This window comes from Rattus norvegicus, chromosome 20 (assembly GCF_021556685.1).
Source record: "Rattus norvegicus strain SHRSP/BbbUtx chromosome 20, alternate assembly SHRSP_T2T, whole genome shotgun sequence".
In the NCBI taxonomy this organism is placed as follows: Eukaryota; Metazoa; Chordata; class Mammalia; order Rodentia; family Muridae; genus Rattus; species Rattus norvegicus.
Genome location: NC_141553.1, coordinates 24,941,268 through 24,963,831, shown reverse-complemented (window position 1 = coordinate 24,963,831; position 22,564 = coordinate 24,941,268). Strand labels below are relative to the sequence as shown.

Below are 22,564 nucleotides of genomic sequence, written 5' to 3'. Positions count from 1 at the left end.
CTCCACATATAAGTGAATACATATCATATTTGTATTTCTGGGCTTAGAATATTTCACTCGGGATGTATTTTCTAGTATCTATGATAAATATGTTCTTATTGGGGCATTGAGGCCATAGATATTGAAAGAGCTCTATGGACAATAATTATTGATTCTTGATATTTTGCTGTTGGTGATTGTGGTTGTTGTTGTTGCTGCTGTTGTTGTTGTTGTGGTGGTGGTGGTGGTAATGTGTGTGTGTGTGTGTGTGTGTGTGTGTGTGTGTGTGTGTGTGCTTCCATTCTTTTGACTTTGATCATCTGAGATTATTTATTCCCTGTGGTTCTAGAAGGTGAAGTCCAGCCAAAAGAGGTTAACTATACAAGATAACATTTTAAATATACCTTTAAAATTTGAGGTTTCTCTATGTATTTAGGGAGTAATGTTAGTACCCAAAATATTTGTTAGTAACTATTGTAAAGCTTTAAACTGAAAAAAAATTGAACCATTCCATTTGACCAAATAGAGAATGTCTATGGTTGTTTCTCTTAAGAACTCTGTTTTGTGGATGAATATGAACACCACTAGTGACGCAGCATCCTGAAAACGTCTACAGTCTCTCATGTCAATTTTGCTGACCTGAGGACCTTATAAAATCTAACCAATTGTTTATCCATTTTCTCGTGCTATGACAAACATGGAAAATTATAGCCTGTAGCTGGTCGACACTGGATCCTCATTCCAAGTGTTGTAATTGACAGTGCCTGTGACCTCTAAGCCCCAATTGAAATGCAGAATATTGCCTGCATTCTCATTAAGAAGAGAGAGTGTACACCACACATCACAGTGAACCAAAGGTCAGGACTGGCCAGTAACCTCTAGACTCTTGAAATATGCTTTGGTTAAGGCAATATCTTGGGAAATTCAGTGTTACAAGGATAATGACACAGATCTGTGTATGCTGGGTGGAGTGGTACATGTCAATCACTTAAGCACAAAGCAGTTGAAGTAGAAGGTTACAGTTTCAGGTCCACCCTCAAGGACATGGAAAGACCCTGTCCCATCAGTCTCATTATCAATAACAAAGAGAACAAATGTGCAAAACTTTTAATATAAACCAACTATTATCTTTCATTTGGTTATTACTGTTTCTGATTTGAGGTTGTTGTTGTAGATGATGTTTAGCAGGGTAAAGTTTTGGATGATTTTGCACACTCAAGGAACAAAGACAACTTCAGGTAGAGGTACAAAAAAGGCAGCGCACAGGATCCGAAACAGAACTTCATGAGATCATGCCTATATAGAAAGAATAAATTATTTTAGGGTAAAATGAGGGTAAAATATTGATTTTAGGGAATAGCAAGGAAATGCCAAATGGGTTGTAACCCACTTTTTTTCACCAATAATTTTTATTCATTTTACATACTGACCACAGGCCTCTCTCTCCTTTCTTCCAAGTCTGACCCTTACAAATCCTTTCCTCCACTGTCACCTCCCCTGCTTCTTAGAGAAAGGGAGCCTCTCTTGGGTACCACCCCACCCAAAGACATCTGGTCACATAATCTCCTATTGAGGCCCCACCAGAAAATCCATGTAGGGGAAGAGAATCCAATGGCAGGGAACAGAGAGTGAGATAGCACCTGCTCCATTTGTAATGTGGCCACATGAAGACTAAGTTCCATTCTTGCTACAAATGTGTAGGTGTCTAGGCCCAGTTCTGGCATGCTCCATGGTTGGTGACCCAGGCTCTGTGAGCCCCCATGCTTCCGGGTTCCTTGACTCTGTAGGCCTTCTTGTGGCGTCCGTGACCTCTCTGGCTTGCTCACTTTTCAACTGTCTTTATCACGCAACAAAATTCTGCTCTACATAATGAAGGGTAAAGTGTGTTAAGATTCTTAAAACATACTTCTCATTTTGTCTTAGTCTTTGAAACTGCACTAAAGCCAAATTCTCCTTCAGAATGTACTAATAAATTTCTGAAGCTGTGGGTAACTTTCCTGTTGTGGAAAGGATACCATCCCTTAGGCATCTAAGTTATATGGCTGCTTTATTCAGATGGTGTAGACATATTTCATATATACAAAAACGTGTTCCCACATATAAGTGACTTGACACATTTTTTTGTATATGGATGAGCTTCAGATTTATTAGTTAGGTTATGCAAGATTAGGGATTCAGAAAATAGATTCTAAAGGATCTGATAACTAACATTATTTTTGATTTTAGAGTTAACCGGGAAACTTCATTTATTCATAAATTTCTATTTGTAAGCACAACATTTTTAATGTTTGTCTTTACTGTCCAAAAAGTTATAAAGAGTTTGTCAAAGGATTTTGAATACAATATTGGGTACGGGATTCATTTTGTCTTTCTATTTTAGACTATCAGGCCTTTGCAACTTTATAAAGATGACAATATTATTGGCACTTAGTATACTGTGGTATGATTACAACAGGCCCTACCATTTCTTTATACCAGCATGCATTAGTAAAACTTAATTCTGGAGAAGTTGGGTGTGTTCTATAAGATTACACTGCAACCAGCATGCAGGAGAGCTGGAATAAATTTTTTTATTTACCATCCTTCTTTATGTAACAGTTATTGCTTGAGAAAAAATTGATAAATTAACATGCTAACTCTTATTTTTCTATATAGTAACTTCAAATTCTTAATATCCCTCAGAGATTGTATTTAAAATTTAGAGCATTTTCTGTAGCTGGCTATAAAGGTTCACATTTCACATAGTAGTTGGCCCCTTTTAACACACTTAATAATGCTATTAGGAAAATTCATTTGATTAAGCTTGAAGTATTAGACTATTGCGAAGTATTCAGTCTATTTTGTTTTAAAAAAAGCAATCTTTCTTATAATATTCCTCACTTTTGAGCCATAGATGTATGCTTCAATTCTGTTTTGTTTTCAGATAAATTCTCACTTTATCCTTCAGGATAGTTTCAAACTGTCAATATTCCCATCTGTACCACCCATGTGTTGGGATTAGAGACATGCATCACCACATTCAGTTTATACAACATACTGTCTTCAAACAAAACTTAGTTCAGAACACTGGGTCTCCCAGCAGTTAAATGATTGAAATCAATGCATATATCTTATTACATATACGATATAAGACATATAAGACATATAAGAAAATTACATTTACCTCAGCAGCTGTACTAGTCTAGGATTTGTAAAACTTGATCTTTTCTTCTCATTTGCTTTTATTCATAATGTCTTCATCTCCAAAGACTTTGTACCATTTTACATATTTCCCCTAAGATTTTTAAGTCATTAAATACAAGTGAATGGTTGGATATAAAATAAGTCTTTTCAAATTCTTAATCATTGTTTCCAAGTAGACTGAGAACCCAAAAGGATAGTGTGCTTACTCTTCTTTATGGAGGGGGGCTGGCATGACTTATGTAATGTTTATGAAAGACACAGGCTAAAAAACTGACTTATTTGAACCGAGTGTTTATATGAAATGATCAAGAACATTGGAAATTCCTTGCTTTTAAAACCTTTGAATTTGTTTTCCATCTCAAGTTTTTATAATGAAAGGAGGCAAACAAGAAGGAAGGAAGGAAGGAAGGAAGGAAGGAAGGAAGGAAGGAAGGAAGGAAGGAAGGAAAGGAAAGGAAAGGAAAATCGAGTCGGTATTTTAGGAGCTCTGTGGTAGTGAAGCACTTGATTGCCATTGAAATTCCCCTTGCTCACTTGTTCAGCAACTTGAGAGTCCACTTGCACTTTCCTAAGTAGCGTTGTTTTATAGAAAGAGAGATTCAATAGGTAATCAAATAATAGGTCAGCTATATTAAGAACAGAGTCTGGCTTTCAAACAAGTCTCATGCCAATCTAAGAGAAGAGCTCTGGGTAGAAATGTGTAGACTAATTTGATGTTGAACTTAGAGAAAAGGGTTAGAAATATAAGAATACCACAGCCAATGAACAATACAACTGCCTATCAACAGGAAGATTTTTTTATTGAATTCTTAAGTAAAATCCGAAGTCTGCCTTGGCAGAGGACTGTTAACCAAATCCTCTTGGCGCATTGATAAAGACATGGCAGCTACCTTCCTGTGAAGTCTTTGCTTCTCTGTCAGTTACATTTCTAGCTGCCGATAAATAGTAAGACTCGAGTTCCTCTCAAGTGTTTCCTCTAAATCATGAGGTTCTAAGACAAGTAAATGAAAACCACTCTGAACAAAAATATAATGGGGCCAATTGTTGCAGCTATTTGTGCCCAATCTTAAGGCAGAGATTTCAAAACAAATAATTAATTTGAGCATTCATTGAGAGATATTTTATTTTTCAGTCACCTGCAAATCCTTACTGAGCAGTCCCATAGAAGACATTTTCCCAGGCATTGTACATATTGCAGTAAACATGCATCTGGTTATAATTTTTTTTCATTGAGAATACATTAAAATAATTTTCAGGATATCTAAGTGCAGGTACCTGTGGAAGGAACACAACCCCCTGAAGTTAGAGTTACAGAAAGTTATGAGCCACCCAATATATGTGTACACAACCAAGCTTAGGTCCTCTAGAAATCATTACTTTCTCTTAGCCACTTAGTCACCTTTCTAGTGCCAAGACAAGATAATTTGTAAGGTGCTCTATTAATGTATTTTAATATGTGAAAAACTGTACATAATTAATGTATACAAATTTGATAAGTTTGTAGGTAAGTACATAGACATGAGACTATTATCTCCATCAGGTAGGCACATATGTTTATCACCTAACAAAATTTTCCTTAAATCTATTGCATTTTGTTTAATTATTATAACTTGATAAGGACCCTCAGCAGAAGAATTAACCTCTTTATAAGTTTTAAGCTTCCAGAAAGCTACTGTTGCTGTTGGTCTAGGTTGTATAGAGGACTGCACAAATTGAACACATACACTTCGACTGTTGTCTTCTCCTAGAAAGTGCCTGGCAATGGCTGCTCTGTTCTGCTTCTTTTTTTAAGGATTTCAGATTTCACACAGTAGCAGCATCATGCAGAATCTGTTGTGTTGCATTTATTTCATTTCACTTAGGCTGCCTGCCAGATGCACCCATGCCTCTAAAAATGGCAGGATGTATTCATCTTCCCAAGGCTGAATATCTGAGTGTATATATATATATATGTATCAGTTTATCTGTTGACACACTTTAGGTTGTTGTCTCCCTGTTACTGGTATCATGAACAGTTCTATGATGAACATGATGTCTCTGAGCTACTCTGACCTCCTTTGGATAAACTTCCACAAGTGCCCTCTGCAAATCATATGTTAGCTGTATTTTTAATGTTTGCAGCCACCTTCATCCATAATCATTTACAAATGCCTAACCAGATTCTAGCATATTACAGGACTCATATTATGGGATGACTGCTTCATGCTTATGAAGAAAGTGTACATTTTGCTGTTGGATGGAGTGATCTGGATGTATTTATACAGGCTAGCTGGTCTGTGGTGCTTCTCGATTCTCTTAATAGCAGTTTTCTGCAAGGTGGTCTATAATCCATGTTGACAATGACGATTTTATGTTTCTTGCAGTATATTGTATTGCTACTACCTTTGGTTTTCTCTTGTCTTTCTGCATCCTAGTACTGGATATAGAATATAGAAAGCTGTGTATCTTATTGAAATCTGGCATTTTGTTACTTAAGGACCTCATATGCTTTTTGTGAACTTTTGATTTTTATTTTACCTAATGTCTATTTTATGTGACAGTTACTCCTTTACCCTTATCTCTCATGCGTGACTTTTTACCAAGTACCATATCTCATCTCTATATTCTCTGCTCTTTTGTGCCTGTAAAGAGAAATTTGGCCTTTTGTACTCTTGTACAATTTGTAAAGATAACAACATGGGTTTCCCAAGATGTCATAATTTGCTTATGTTGAGGGTGAAAGGTGCTAAGGAGGTAGGATTCAGACCTAGAGGATATGAGTTACTGTAACTCATAATGCTGTATGCCACATTAGGAGAAAGTCATTTAGTAAACATTCTGTTGACATTTTGCAGCACAATGCTGCTGCAAATCTACATAACTGAGGGTGGATCCTTTGAGTTCAAGTTTCCAGTCAATCCTGGATGGTATGAACAATACTGGAACAATACTGCCCAAGGTCTACCCACAGGGAGTTTGTTTATCTGCCATATTCTCTAAAGCTTGACCTTTCTCCCTTCAGTAGCAAGGTCCTGAAAGTACTCTTTCTCTTAGTCTTCTTTATCCTCTATAGATAATGAGCTCATGAACTTATTTTCTTCACTAACTTTTACTCTAACCTTGATGTTTATTAATTTGAATTCAGTGATTACAATTATTTTATTTTATTTTCTCCTTTTTATTTGTTCTTCTTTCATATTTTAAATTCTGGCTGCAGTCCCCTCCCTCCTTTCCTCCCTGTCCTCTACCCACTCCTCTCTCCCCAAGATCATTTCCTCCCCCATTTCCTTTCAGAAAAGAGCGGGCCTCCCAGGAATAGCAAATATACATGGCATAACAAGTTACAGTAGGGTTAGGCCCACATAACAAGGCTGGAGAGGACAACCCAGTAGGAGGAAAAGTTCCCAAAAGCAGGCAAAAGAGTAAGAGACAGCCCCCACTCCCATTGTTAGGAGTTCCACAAGAACACTAAACTACACAACCATATATTCAGAAGAACTAGTTCAGACATATACAGGCTCCCTGATTGTCTCTGTGGGCTCCAATTAGCCCTTGTTAGTGGATTCTGTGGGTGTCCTTGATCCCTCTGTGTCTTACAGTCCTTTTTCCCACCTCTTTCTATGGGACTCTCTGAGCTCTACTAATTGCCTAATGTCTGACTATGGGTCTTTGCATCCACTCCTATCAGTTGCTAGATGAAACCTCTTTGATGATGATTATCCATGGTCTATAAGCATCACAGAGTATCATTGGAAATCATTTCATTGACTATTTTTTTTGGCCGTTGTGTTTGATTCTATCCTAGGTCTCTGGGCTATTCAGCCTATGGTTCCTGGCAGTGTCAGGACTAGGCTCCCTCTGGTGATCTGGGTCACAAGTTAGACTAGTCATTGGCTGAACATATTCTGTGCCATATTCACTCTAACATATTTTGCAAAAAGGACAAACTGTAGGTATAAGGTTTTGTGATTGTGTTGATGTTTCAACCCCTCCATTGTAAGCTTTGCCCGATTCTAGAAGTCGACTGGTTCAGGCTCTGTGTCTCCCATTATCAGGAGACTTTGCTAGGGTTACACTCAGAGATTCCAGAGAACTTGTGTTGCACTAAGTTTCTACCTTACCCCTGAAGTGCACCCGACGTTTCCAGTTTTCATTCTGAGCATTCTTGCCCCCGCCCCAATCTGTTCTCTTCCCATCTCCAACCATTCTCTGTCCACCAGCGAAATCTATTGTTGTCTCTTTCCAGAGACACTCATGCATACCACCTTGAGTGCTCTTTCTTAGTTAGCCTCTCTGGACCTGGATAGTCATGGATTACAGCATGTCTCTCCATGTCTCTCCTTTACTTCGCAGCCAACATCCACTAATACCAAGTCTTTCTGAGTCTCTTCACTCACGATGTTTTCCTTTTTTTAGTTCTATTCATTTGCCTTCAATTTTCATGTCATTTTTTAACAGCTAAGAAATACTTCATTGTGTAAATATACCACATTTTCTTTATCCTTTTTTTGATTGAGGGACATCTAGGTTGTTGCCAGTTTCTGAAACATGCTGTTTATAGATAAAGCTTGTATGAACATAGTTGATTAAGTGTCCTTGTGGTAAAATGGAGCATCCTTTTTGGGTATTAGACCGGAAGTGGTATTATAGTGGGTCTTGAGATAGATCAATTACAGTTTTTTCTGAGAAACCACCATATTGATTTCCAAAGTGGCTATACAAGTTTGTACTCCCATCGGCAGTGGAGGAGTGTTCTCCTTTTTCATCATACTTCATATTTATGAGATTTTTTATAACTGCCTGCCTACCTTTTTTACTATGTATGGAAAACTGTATGCTTTCTTCTGTTTCCTTCAACTCCTTAGTAGAGTAACAAGTACTAGCTCAGCCTTGCTCTGGTATTTTGAAACCCATCATGAATTTCCCAGAATTTCACACCTCACAAAAACACAAATCAAGCTCTTCATATTTGAATTCTATTCCCCCATTCACTGTTCAAATTTTTAATAACAATTCTGTCAAGATCTTATTGCGTTTTATATTTTTAATGCTCCATAAACATGTTGTCTATCCAATACTTTCCAATCAATGAGTTTATTATTGTATGTATGTATGTATGTATGTATGTATGTATGTTTAAAGCTGTTATGTTTTATTAAATAAAATCTAACACTTTTAATATTAACTCATTTGTTTCATATATATACAGAGACCTTGATAAATATAAGAGACAAGAGATGGAAAAATATTGAAGTTTTATATTAATTTACTAGAACTATTCCAGAAAAAATAGAAACTGTTTTAACAAAAAATATTATTCTGAAGGATATCCATACTTTGTCATACTTTCTTGAATATTTCTGTGAAGGAATCTAGCATTTATTGAGAATCTGCTATGTCTTAAAAATTCCAATGAACGGTTTCTTTATATTACCTCTTTAGCAGTTTCAAAGCAACTTGATAATGTTTCATTATAAACATCCTCTGAAACCCCAGTAATGTAATTAGATTTGTAGTCAATATAAATCTAAAAGGAAGAGCTAATGTATATATGAGCCATGACTCATCATATCCTGCCAAGGTAGACGAATGACTCAGAAAACAAGGAACATTTAACAGCAATAGCTATAAAGTTTATGTCCAAATTAAATGAATCCATAATATCTATGACTTCCTAAGATTTTCTTGATTGCAGTTTTGGTAAAGGTCACCGAACATTCCCTAAAGTGAACCTGAGCTTGAGAGGTGACATAAGAGCCTACAAAACTATAGACTCTTACAGAAGAACCAGATCAAGTACCAGATCAAGGAAAATAATTTTCCTGTGTGTTCTCATTGGTCATGTTTATTTTGAAGATTGTACTGTGCATGGTTGTCATATGAATTTCGACAATGTATGGAGCATAGAATGTTGAAAATATCAAGATTGTGCCTTGAGCATAGTTGACTGAACAAAGGGAAGGTGTTTCAGAGAGAATTAGTGTTCTTTTGCATTTCTCCCACATGAGGAATGACAGAATTTGAGGACACAAGACAAATGAGTAGAACAGAGAATAAAAGATCAACAGCAAAAGAAACTTTCTTGGAGTCAGAGCATCCTAACAATAGAATAAGCTCCTATGAATGACCACTATCTACCAGGCATGGCAGCATGCCTGTAGTCCTAACACTCAGAGCTCTGAGGATCATCACAAGGTTGAACCTAGCCCTCTCCCTCTCTATGTAACAAGTTGCAGGCCAGCCTGTGGTACAGACTGAAATTTGTGTGTCAAGCTTATATAATTAAGTAGACAAAAATCACACCTTTAAATGTGATGGAACAAAGCAATTTTTCTCCATTAGAGATTCTGGATGTTACTATTCGGCCTCAATTTGCCTTCAGGGTCCTCTACTCTGAAACGACTCTCCTTTCTGAGATGTAATTGTGCAAATAGAACTTAAAGTCTGTGTCTCTCTTCACACTGGTGTACTTTCCAATAGCGTTTCTTCCACAATCCTCAGTGGGGATCATATTCCAACCCAACACCATAGTGTTCTGAACACAGAACTGGAGTGTTCAATAAACACTTGTTGATTGACCAATAGTTTTCCAGCTTTCGGGAGCTGCTCTTTCTCAAGGGCAATTGTATACGTTTCCAGGAACCAATTCAAGTTCTTAAAATGATACAGATGGGGCTCTGTTCTTCCCTGCTTCAGTACTGCTGAAGGAACTGTCAGAAAAACAGGATAAAAACACTTTGCTTTCTCTACCAAGAGGAGATAGGAAAATACTTCTCATTTATAAACCTCTTCTGCCCAGTTACCTGTATAAACAGTATTGTGCCAGGAGAACAAGCCTGTGCTTCTGGCTTGTACAAACAATTCAAGTCCTCCAGATACCTTTCACATGCCACTTCTTTAACATCTGACACGTACCATCCATTTTCTTTATTGGTCAATTATATTATCTGTGAATGGTGTATTGAATGGTCTCTGTGATTACAGTTCCTTAAGACTGCCTACTCCTGCAGAAATCCAGCTAAGTATAACTAATTTTAGCATTGTCCCTTGACTACATAACTGTGGTATAGATCATCTAATCCTATGTGTTCAACAATAAACACACATACATAAGAAGAACACTAAATGATCTCCTTATAATAAGTGTGTGTGTGTTTGTGTGTGTGTGTGTGTGTGTGTGTGTGTGTATAAAATAATTATAGAAGATGAAGCCATGTACAATTTCAGAGGGCACAGTGAGGACAAGGAGGAATTGGACTGGGGACAGGGAGTGTTAGGAATGATGTAACTACTGTATTGCGTAAATTACATTTTCTAAGTTAAATTATAAAAAGTTGAAAATAAATGCTGGAGCATCATTAATGATTATTTTTGTTTTATTGATTCAAATGTAACATTGACTTCAGAGTCATTTTCCCCATTCCTGGTTTTATACATTTTAGCATAACTCATTTCTAAGTGGATTGAATACTGGTACATATAGATGAAAGTAAGAAGACCATTCATTTTAATTTTTGCCTCAAAATCAAATATTTAAGAGGCATTTTTCTGGTATTTAGTACTCTTACAGTTACTTTATATTTCATCAGAGTCAAAAATGAAAATAAAAAACGTAGCTTTTATTGTGGACATAGGTGCTACAGACGTTTTTTTAGTGCCAATTTAGAATTGAACTTGGCTCTTAAATCTTAAAACATAGAACCTTACAACCCCCTCTTAGAAATGAAAGGACGGGGTTGGGGATTTAGCTCAGTGGTAGAGCGCTTGCCTAGGAAGCGCAAGGCCCTGGGTTCGGTCCCCAGCTCCGGAAAAAAAAAAAAAGAAAAAGAAATGAAAGGACTTGCTCAAAATCCCCCAATTCCTTCCAGAGTTAACTTTTGTAGAATTTCAGAAAGTCTATAACATATTAAAATCCAAACTGGTGGAAAACCTTCAAACACTATATACATATATCTCACTCAAAACAATGTCCTTGAATTATCAGTTTGTGACCTTCAGAATTTTAAGCTTGTGCTACGAATATTTGTATTCAAATATTATTTCTTTGTAATCCTGAGGAAAACAGTTTTGCATGACTTTGTTATTTTTTTCTAGGGAATCTTATCCAAGATTTCTTATGAGAGTGAGTGCATCACCTTGAACACAGCCCACTTTATTTTTTATTTCTTTTCAAACATGTGGGATGGTCCTTCTCTTCAACTAATAAACACTCTTTTCCCCTTATTGTGGTTTTATCTAAAGCTAAAAGAAATGGAAGCTACCAATGAGTCAAAAAATGTTAAGCTGTTTATTTTAAAACAGATTAAACCTGTCATTATTTCTGTTAATATTAATATGACTCAACCTGTGCACACTTATCTTTTAAAGTTAGTTCGACTCTTGAAAACAGAAACAAAAGTATTGCCACCCATGTCGCCCAACTGACCTGGGCACATGTGTGAATCTGCTCCTCTGCCAGAGTGCCCTTTCTGATACAAATACAGAATGGTATAGAGAAACACAGCCAGAGTGTTTTATAAGGAGAAAATGTCAATACATGGGATATTATTATTTTCCCTGTACCTGGAGCATGTCCCTTTCTTACTTCCTTTGGACAGTTGCTTAGATATTTAGCTTGGGTGCTGACTCACTAAAACTACCAATTCTCTTAGTGCATTTGGCTGCGTACTGCCACAGAGCGAAATTAAGGAATTTTATTAAGTATCTGGAAACGTTACCTTCTGTCTGCATTTTTCTTCCCATTCTTTTCCTTCCTACTTCTATCTAGGTGGGAGATTTTATTAATCAAGGGTATTTATGTATCTATGGGTAAAAGTAGACCTTTGTAAAGAAGACAGAAATCAACTTCAGGACAAAATAAAGTTCAGAAAGCAAGTAAAACTTGGAAAAAAGAAAAATAAAATATATTCTAAGTGAAATAGTTAAGGGCACTCCTCCCTTGAAAACATGAATGAATGGTTATTATTCATTACCTGACTTAATAAATTGCTGTAGTAGATCTGCCCTTTGGACCCAAGGCATTGCATACAACATCCCTCGACTCAGACAAATGCCCTTTTTATCTCTAGAGTCTCTCAAATCCTTAATACTAGGCACAACCTTGTCACCTGTTTATCTAATCACTCCTAGAGAGCCCTTGCTCTCTAGTTACTTTGCAGAATTCTGTGCCCATAGATACTTTAAACTTGCCCTTTCATTTTCCTTTATGTGTGTGGATGCTTTCTACATGTCTTTGACTCTGTATTATGCATGGAGTGATATGTAGTCAATAAAATGAAATAAACAGTTTCCAAATTCATGCATTTATCAGTCTCTACCCTTATGCTGTGACATGGAGCCATGGTAAATTGCAGGTGTTTTGAGACTACTAAGCCAGGCACAGAGGCAAATGTGTGCATAATCCCACTCTGAACACTGAAGCAAGAGAAATATGAGCTCAAGAACATTTTGAACTTTATAACAAGTCTCTCTCTCTCTCTCTCTCTCTCTCTCTCTCTCTCTCTCTCTCTATATATATATATATATATATATATATATATACACACACACATATGTATGATGTTATACCATGAAGTTGTCTGCCTTCAAGACACATAAGGTTTATCAAAACAGCTGAAATAAACTTCTTTCATCAGAGCATGTAAATTATTCTTAACTGAGCATCAAGGAAAGCTAGTCTAACCAAGAACTTTGATAGACTTATTGGAGTTTATCAGATTATCAACATCACAGATAAACAGAACACATATCATTCAAATTATATTAATTCAGTCAGGATTTTTTACATTACTGTGAATAGATGTCTATTGAATTAAAAATGAATGAACCCTAACAGAAAAATTAAACTTACTATTAAAACCAATTTGTTATTTCCATTTGCAAAGAAAGAAATTTATAGAAAATCTGTCATACTGGTAATATCACTCTTTTATTTTCCACTATTGCTATATATGAATAGAATTTAAAGCTCTTTAATAGATACTGAATTAGAACTGTCAAACATATCATATAGCCTTAATTGATGATCAAAGGATTACAGTATAAAAATAGGAATGATTTATCATGCTACATGGCTAGAACAATAGGACTGCCAAAAAGACGGAATGGGCAGACTTTCTACTGTAATTCTGATGCTTAGAAATAAGCATCCCATGCACTATTTAGAAATAAGATTAAAAAGGATCAGAAGAGGCCAGTTCAGCAACGAACTTTGAATCATCAGGAATAACACACTGATAAGATCCCTCGGGTTTTTTCTATTTTATGTATTCAACACTGAGAATCAAAGTACATATCAAAAATAATAAGAGCATGTGAATTCATACTATAACAAAATAAAGAACCTCAACAAAATCACTTTTTTTTAGTCCAAGTATGGGAAACACAGCAGCGCCTAACAATTATCTACTCTAACAAGCAAAAGGCAACATTAACGATAAACAAATATTTGGACTTCTGATACCTCTGTTTTTATCTCTCTGCAGTAAAGGTGTGAGCATCCATACCAAGTTTATACTGTGTTAGGGATCTAACCCAAGGTTTGGTACAAGGTAGACCAGTACTCTAATAACCAAGTTCTATCCCAGCCTCCATTGCTTTCCTTGTAACTAGTGTCTGTCACTGTGATCATTTTGTTCCATTTTTCTTCATATCATGATTTGCCTTTGGGGATCCTCACTTACCATAGGGACATTTCAGGGGTAAATTACCTTCAGAGTTAAAGTAACAAGAAAGAGAATTGAAACAAATAAATCAGTATTGGTTTTAATCTCTGTTCAATTCTGCATTAATTCAGCACACACGGAAGCCTTTGAGGAGGAAACCAGTCTGTTTTAGGGACATGTTAAATGTTTTTATTATATATCATAGTAAATGAATCCTTGTTTACAGTTCAGAAAAGGATGCTCTTACTCTGAATGTGCAACAGATGATGGTTCATTAGCATTCTAAAGACTATGTGTTCATTTAGAAATTAATGATATTTACCATACATTGAATTGGTCTGGGGCATCACAGAGATGGCTCTGTGCAAGCTTCACAACCAGAGTTTGATTGGAGTAAACCAATACTCAAAAGCTATCCTTTGACCTCCATATGCATGCTATAGCATATGGATACATACCCTCACATATACAATGCAATAACACACACAATACATTACATAAAAAGCTGTTCTCAACAGTAGAGAAATGACTAATAGCTAACTATTATAAATAAATAATATTCTGAACTCCTCCATGGCCAATCTGTTTGACAAATGAGATTAGGAAATGTTAAAATAGAAAGGACACTTCTGTATCTGCCAATATCCATCGTGCTGAACACTGCAGATTCTCAGCAGGCAAAATGAATAGGCAGTTCAGTAGCTGAGACATGAAGGAAAATTTCTCACATGTGTTTTTCTTTATGTAATGATTTGGATGGATTCCTGCAAGATTTTGCAAAGCACTTTGCATTAAAGCACTTTGTATTTTCCCTGTGATTCTGAAACGTCCAAGCTATTAATTTTAAACATAAAAATGCTACTTCTTTTCTCATTGAAGGTAGGAGACAGATGCTTCACCTGAAGTTATGGGCCATGAACATCCCTAGTATTCAGTCACAACATTTACATGATGTTAGAATTGTGCTTTTTGACATTTGCTTATTCAAAAATATTGAAAGTTACTAGAATTTTTCCTGTGATTTAATTTAGGTGGATCTACTATGCTAGACTTAACACTGAAAAAGAGTCACCCCAGAACATCAGTAAATTCTCCAAATTTTTAGAAAAATACATCCCATTATGGGCAAGAAGTTTGCATTTCATCTCAGTCATAAAAGGATTCTCTCTCTCTCTCTCCTCCCTCCCTCTCTCTCTCCCTCCCAATATCCAATAAAAACTTCAATAAATGGCGTCATACATTCACATATACTGTTCTTGCTATGCTACTTCAGAATATGGTGTTAATCTGCTCATATATCTGTCTCTAGAACCCTTCCTATCACTTGTCCTTAAAGGAAACACATGGGAAACTATAATTCAGACTCTAGGCAAGTGATCAGCAGATGGCAGGTTATCCTCAAAGTGGCGCAAACAGTCTGTCTGCAGGGCTGATATTTACACACATGTCTGTGGCAGATGACAGGAGACACTGCAGAGGGGCGGAGTATCTCATGTCATGCAGTGCACAAAAACGAACATCTTCAAGACTCTGCTTCCCCTCTCTTTGCAAAGACCTGTAGATTCTTCTGAACATAAAATTTATTCTGTGGGACATTTTCAAAGATAAAAATGGAGAATTGTGTCTAGTCTCTCTCTCTCTCTCTCTCTCTCTCTCTCTCTCTCTCTCTCGTCTCTTCCCTTCATTCTATTTTTTCTTACTTTCATCCATTCACCTATTTGGTTTTTCCCTCTCTCCCCAGTTAAAATTTAGGATTCGATTATCAACCATATCTAGATTGTTTTTTTTATTTTGGCTTTTATTTTACTCATGATATAAGTGACGTTCTAGCTACAGAGAATAAGATAATTAACCAGGGGAGGTGGTACCAATCTGTAATTCCAAGCACTTGAGAGGCAGAAGCAAGAAGATATCTAAGAATTGAAGTTCATTCTGGACTATGTAGCTAGTTTCAGTCTGTCCTGGGCTACATTGTGACACCTGTGTGTCCTCCCATATGGAAGGAAGAGGTAAAAGACGGAGAGAGAGGAAATGAGTGTGAGATGTGGATCTAAATCTTGTGGAGTGGCACATGCTTGTAATCCTAGCACTTGGGGGGTAGAGACAGGAAGAACAGATGTTCGAGGTCACCCTTTCCATCTTTGACTGAAGAAAAAATTTGAGGCTAACCTGGACTACACGTTTATCTGGAAAGAAATATTTTAAAAAAGTAAATACACATGGTTTATGTTAGTTTGTTAATGGCCCCATTCTCTGTGCCTCTGTGTGTGCATGCAGACTTGTGTGTGTGTGTGTGTGTGTGTGTGTATTGTTACTTACACTCAAGTAATTGTTAAGTTTTACTTATACATAGAAGGCTTTACAGAGAAATGAGATGTCCACAGGATTTGATAACTCTTGGGTGATATCAAGAACACAGACTCTGATATAAAACTGGCCTGTGTAACCTGGTAACAGCTGTTCATCTGTCTATTCTATGGTGCATTGACCTCATGTATCATCTGGTTATGACAGGAGTCCTACTCAATAGGTTGTTACTGAGTTAGATGAGATAAATCCACAATCAGGGATCTCAGTTATAAGACTTTGAGTTTGCTTTATCATCTTGAGCCCATTTCTTTGTCTAAGAAACTGAACAATATTTGCTCCCTTGTTGCCCTACATAATTGCCTTCTACATATAATTATGTGTAAGAGATGATATGGTTTCTATGAAAGCCTGTATATAGTTTTCTTTTTTATTTATTTACATTTCAAATGTTATCCCCCTTCCCATCTAACACCATCCCATTCCTGCTCCCCTTTGCTTCTGTGAGGGTGCTCTCCCACCAACCCACCCACTCCTGCCTCACTGCCCTAGCATTCTCCTACACTGGGGCATCAAGCCTCCACAAGATCAAGGGCTTCACCTCCCATTGATGCCAGCTAATGCAATCCTCTGCTACACTGTATGTGTAATACAACTGGAGCCATGGGTCCCTCTGTGTATGTGTATACTCTTTGGTTGGTGGTTTAGTCCCTCAGAACTCTGGGGGAATCTGGTTGGTTAACATTATTGTTCTTCCTATGGGGTTCAAACCCCTTCTGCTCCTTTAGTCCTTCTCCTAATTCCTATATTGGCCTTCCCATGCTCAATCTGATGGTTGGCTGGGAGCCAATCTGCAATGAAAGAGCTTGTTACAATGTTACATTTTAATCTCAGAAGGAATTGGCAGCTGGTTCAGGATACTGTCTTCTAACCTAGCAAGTATGACCAGACATAGGTAGGAGAATATTAAAAACAGAACTTGCTGCTATGTCAGAAAGTCCCTGAGGAAGTACTTTGATCAAATATGGGAAGTTGAGAACAAAATTATAGCCTATACTCAGAAGTAATTTTAAAGTTTTGACTCACTTTATTATCTTGCTTAAATGATGTGTTTAATGTGTCATTGGATCGACTAAATTGAGAATGATCTTTGTGCCTGATGAATATCAGGATTCTCTCTCTCTCTCTCTCTCTCTCTCTCCCTCCCTCCCTCCCTCCCTCTCTCTCTCTCTCGTTCTCTCTCTCTCTCTCTCTCTCTCTCTCTCTCTCTCTCCCCCTCTCTCTGCCTTTCTGATGGTCTCCATTTGTTGGAAAGAGAAGGTTCTTTGATGAGAAGAGGCAGCTTTACTTACTTGTGGATACAAAGATAAGATTTTAGGTTTCCACTGGCAGCCATGATTCCCCTCCTTTTGAGCAGATCTGAAGTCCATTTAGGTAGCTGTTGGTTTCCACTACCATGCAAATTGCGAATGCTACTCCAGCTTTACCGATGTCCTGTCATGCTGGTCATAGTTGTTATTTAATGTTGTATCCAGGTAGGATCATTTAAAACTGGGTAAAATGTAGAGATGGATAGATTGCAGGGAGCCCAGCCCCAGCAGATATATGTATATCATAGCTACTGGATCTTTGGGAAAATTTGTGGAAGAGGGGTGCAAAGAGTGCCAAAGCCAGAATAAAAGGATGATAGTTGTGGAACAGTATGTCCTAGAAATGGATGCATATACTATTACAAAGGAAATACCAACAGACAGACATGTATAAAGTACAAGGGTTGGAATTTTAAGGATTCTCACCCTCAAGGAAGGAGCTATAGAAACTGCTGGCTGCAACCAACAAAAAAGTGCATACTCACACACATACGTGTGTCTGTATGTGTCTGTGTATACCATGTATGTAACAATAAAAAAAAGAAACTATCAGATTGAGACTATGCCATGGAATGGTGGAGAGAGGGAACAGAGCAGGTAATTTTATTTGTATTAAAACACATGACAATTTTGTTTTTAAAAATGTAAGTTAGTTTTGTGTACATGTGTGAGTCCATGGGTATCCGTGAGTGTTCACGTATATGCACCAGACCTCTGGGTCCTGGAGTATGTAGGCACTTGGGACTAGGAAGCCAGTTCAGGTTCTCCTTAATAGCAGCAAGTGGCCATAACTGTTGACCATTGATCCAGCTCTTAGGGCCCTCTTTTGGAACCTCCTTACTCGAAGCTGTTTTTTTCTTAAGTGAATGCTCATAGATGCCTAGCTCAAGGCATTGTGAGGAACAATGTACATTTGATTATTTCTTTTATTTACATGATGAAAGATCTGTGATGCTAGAACAGGTAGCTCAGAAAAAGGTTTTATCTGACAATATAAAAATATTGTCTGTGATCCACGAACATTTTCAAAGGCATGTTAGGCAGTCTGTTCTTTTGCATTTAGCTTTTTTTTAAAAGATTCAATGGTTTGAAAAATTAACTTCTATTATAATTTGTTTTAGGTTTTCTCTAATACCAAGGTCTCAGTGTCTATGGGAACCTGCTCTCCTAAACCTTCTTGTTAAAGTGTCCACAAAAGAATCCACCTTCGGTCAGGTTCCTTTTGTATATCTCTCTTGTCTGCATCCAAGTAATTTGTACTTCTTTCTGGAAAAGCATGCGATTAGACTGAGTCCTAACACCTACGTGGCATTTGTTAAAGACAGGAAAGGTAGCTGACTCAGAGGTTGCAGTAACCTCTCTATCCCCATTTCCCCTTCATAGCACTGCCCTTAAAAAGAAAGTTTTTGAGATTCCTACTTCTTTTTGTTAGTAATGTCTCTGCATTGAATCAACTCCTTATATTCTGTATTATTGCTGGAATGATTTTTCTGCCACCCACTCCTGATATTGCTCATATTACCTTCCTAAGGTACTTTGAATATCACATCAGGCACAGGTGATTTGTAGTCATAAACAATTGTCAGTATAGCTAAGAGCTGACGCATAAGGCTGATATATTGGTGGCCTCAAAGCAATCGTGTTTAACATCCTTAAGTTCATTCTCTGTAACTCAGCAGGATCCTAACACCTACCCTCAAAGTTCATGTTCTGAGAATAATGATGTCTTATTGTAATCTCCGGATAAATGTGTCCAGCTTATTAATTAAAATTCTTCTGTGCACAAAACATATTGTCGATGAGTTTTCTTCCAGCTAATGAGTCATAACACTGAGATGATTGCCTTTGAGATTAATTAAATAGTGCAAAGTGTGTTTGTTCATACTATGTCCAAGATTCTTTTTTATGCAACTAGATTTTAGGGAAGATTCACTGAAATGTGGGACACTGTTTTTACAGGTACTATTGTCTCTTATTAACAACAACAAAATCCTCTACTTTGATTCATTGGGACAGAAACTAGTAACAAAGACAGAATTGTGAAGCAGAAGTCAAGCATAGCTAAGAAATTTGCTTGGTTATTTTCCACTCACAGCTGACTTCTTACTCCTGCCCTGTTACCTGCCAGGGGTGCCCTTGCTTTTTCTGTGCCTCTTTGGACAAGGCCAGTGAGAGGCACCTGCAAGAGCCTTGGGGACAGGAGGAAAGTGAGGAATGTGGATTAGTGGGAGTTTTATTGTTGTTCTTGTTTTGTTTTGTTTTGTTTTGCTTCTTGATGGATGCAGGTTAATCAAAATGCATTTCTTGGGCCACAGTTCTGAAGGTGATTCGCTCTACCCATTCTTTTCCCCCTTTGCTGCCTTTTCCATGTCCCTCCTTAATCCTTCAGAGATAAGGATTCCTCTATGGGCTGTCTGTCCTGTAGACTCATCTCCCATGTTCTCCCCCCATTTGATCCATGTATTTGAATTGCCCTTCCCTTCGTATCTTGAACGATGCCAGAGTGTGGTGCCTGGACCCATCACTATTTTATGTGATGCAGATAGAAGATTACAAAAGCAGAGACCAGAGCTGCAGTGGCTGCTTCCTAGCACCACCACCGCTGACAAACTTATTCTGCCCAGACTTGGCTCGACCATATAAAGTCAGGCAGTTTAACCAGATTCTGACCTGTAAATGTTCCATACGCTGCTCATGTCAGGATGCATCATGAATAAACTCTTTTTTGAATTTAACCATCTTTTATTTAATGTCTAGATTAGATTTGTTGAAACAAAGCAGTAGTAATATAATAATAATAATAATAATAATAATAATAATAATAATAAATCATTTAATGCTAAGTCCTAACCTGTGTTTTTTTAATTGTTATAGAAATTACCTCTGACTAAATCTTCTGTCATTGGTTTCGAACTTTATTCCTTTTTATATTCTTACCGAAAATAGATTTTTCTCTCCTACAAAACAACCCAAGCACAGTTTCCATTTCCCCCACTAGTCCCAGCTCCCCCCACTTCCCATGTTCCCCATTAATACATTTTTTAATAATTTCTAGAGATGGGGAGCAGAAATTAAGGAACCTAGTAGAAATTATGTCGCAGTTTATTTCATGACCTCCATAAGCATAGAGGATATAATTTACATATCTAACTTGCCTTCTTTGGATATCTGCTCTCTGGTTATGTGATTTTCCACTTCGTATATAAATATCAAGATAGAAGCTCATTGCTTGTCAGTTCTTTTGAAAGGACTCCATTATCAGGTAGGTCTTGCCTTGTTCTGAACTAGGGCTCTTCTTATTTTGTCTTTTCTTTTTTTTTTTCCTCTTTTTTTTTTTTCCCGGAGCTGAGGACCGAACTCAGGGCCTTGTGCTTGCTAGGCAAGCGCTCTACTACTGAGCTAACTCCCCAACCCCCATTTATTTATTTATTTATTTATTTATTTATTTATTTATTTATTTATTTTTGCTTTTCCAACTTTTTATTTAGAAAACCAAATCCAGGTTCTGGCGCCCCCCCATCTCCCTCCCCCACCCCAGCCATAATTTAAATAACTTAGAGACAGAGTGGGATAGAACAGAGGGAAGGAGAGAGAAGAGCCCCACTACAGTCGCCTCAGTGCTCGCTTCTTGTCCAACTTTTTCTTGGCTGCCAGCTTCTTATCTCGCTCACCTGCATGTTTCTTGGCCATGGGACCCTCAGCTCCTCCTAGGACCCCTGGGGTCATAGGGTCAGCGGAGGAGCCTGAAGCCCCACTGTCCAGGTCCCGGGTACCCTCAGCCCTCTCACTGCTGGTGCTACATGCACCCCCATGGATCTCTGTGAGCAGACAGGCCCAGGCAGCATACTCCTCGTAGTTCTCCAAAAGCAGGTGGCCTGCCTCCTCACTGAGTGCAGACTCTGGGTTAGGGTGGATCAACAGGCACTTGATGGTCAGCAGCACATGTCATATGCCCAACTCAGCAATCCAGTCCCTCTTGAGCACGTTGACACAGATCTCACCATTGGGGCCCACATTTGGATGAAAGATTTTAGTCAGGAAGTAGCCCTTGGGTGGGGAGGCAGGGAAGTCCTTCCCTAGTAGGAGCTTCATACGGAACAGACTTCCAGCATAGGGGGTCCCTTCAGGGCCCTCGATGTTAACCTGCAGATCGGTGAGATCCTCCTCATTGGGGAAGACTTTAATGCCATCGGGTGGATCTGCTGTCAATGTTGTCACCTCCTTGTACATGGAGATAAAAATTTGGATATAAATGATTCTTCTTATGAATTTAAAAAATTTTAAAAGGCTATTGATGCATATTTTTATAGAACAATATTTGCTTTCTTTTTGGAATGTATGTGCTACTTGGTGCTACTTAGTTTTATTTGCTGCAAAGTGAGAAGAAAATCACTCCAGCTCTAGGAAGGTGACAGTGAGTGCTGGGGGTATGCATGAAGCATGTATGTTAGAGCGATTCCTATGCTTCCAAAGGAAGCTGTTACAATTTTGTCAGTTATGATATTCTCAGGGCCCAGACCAGCTCACTGTGGGTGTACCCGTTCCACGGTTGCGGGTAAGGGAAGAAAGGAAGCTGATCGGTGTTGTTAACTCTGAGTTCTTGAGTACAGATACTTTACAGTCAGGTTCCTCAAGCCTGTGCCTTTGTGGATTTTCAGACAGAACTGGCCTATAACATGGAATATATAAGTTCCTTCTGAAGTTGCTTTAACCAAGGTATTTTATCTACAGCAGGAGAATAAAGACAGTGTTTCCTTACAGAACATTGGATGATAGCAAAGTATTATTCTTAAACTTAAAATGGCCAGTGGACATTTTAGCATGGACTGGGAAGGGGTTCAGGAGCCCCGATCCTAACTGATGAGCTGTAGACAGCTGATAGTGGGGTCAATCATTTGAAGGGTGTGGCTCCTAATAGGTCTAGCAGACTCCATAGCCTCACCTCTGGTGACAAATGAACAGCACAAATCAGAATTGATGGGATGTTGAATTAAGGGTCAATAAATAAAATCTAAAAAACTAGTTTTTCTGAAATGTTATAGAAATTAAATTTAGTGGGAAAAAGTACACTCACATTTAATA

The 22,564-nt window shown here is 37.7% G+C and overlaps 1 protein-coding gene and 1 pseudogene across 3 annotated transcripts in view; one reads left to right on the top strand and one right to left on the bottom strand.

Annotated features, from left to right (window-relative positions):
• Ctnna3 (catenin alpha 3) overlaps nt 1–22,564 on the top strand; it is a 1,520,222-nt gene that overhangs the window by 958,426 nt on the left and 539,232 nt on the right.
• LOC134483905 (ubiquitin-conjugating enzyme E2 S-like) lies at nt 21,057–21,717 on the bottom strand (annotated as a pseudogene).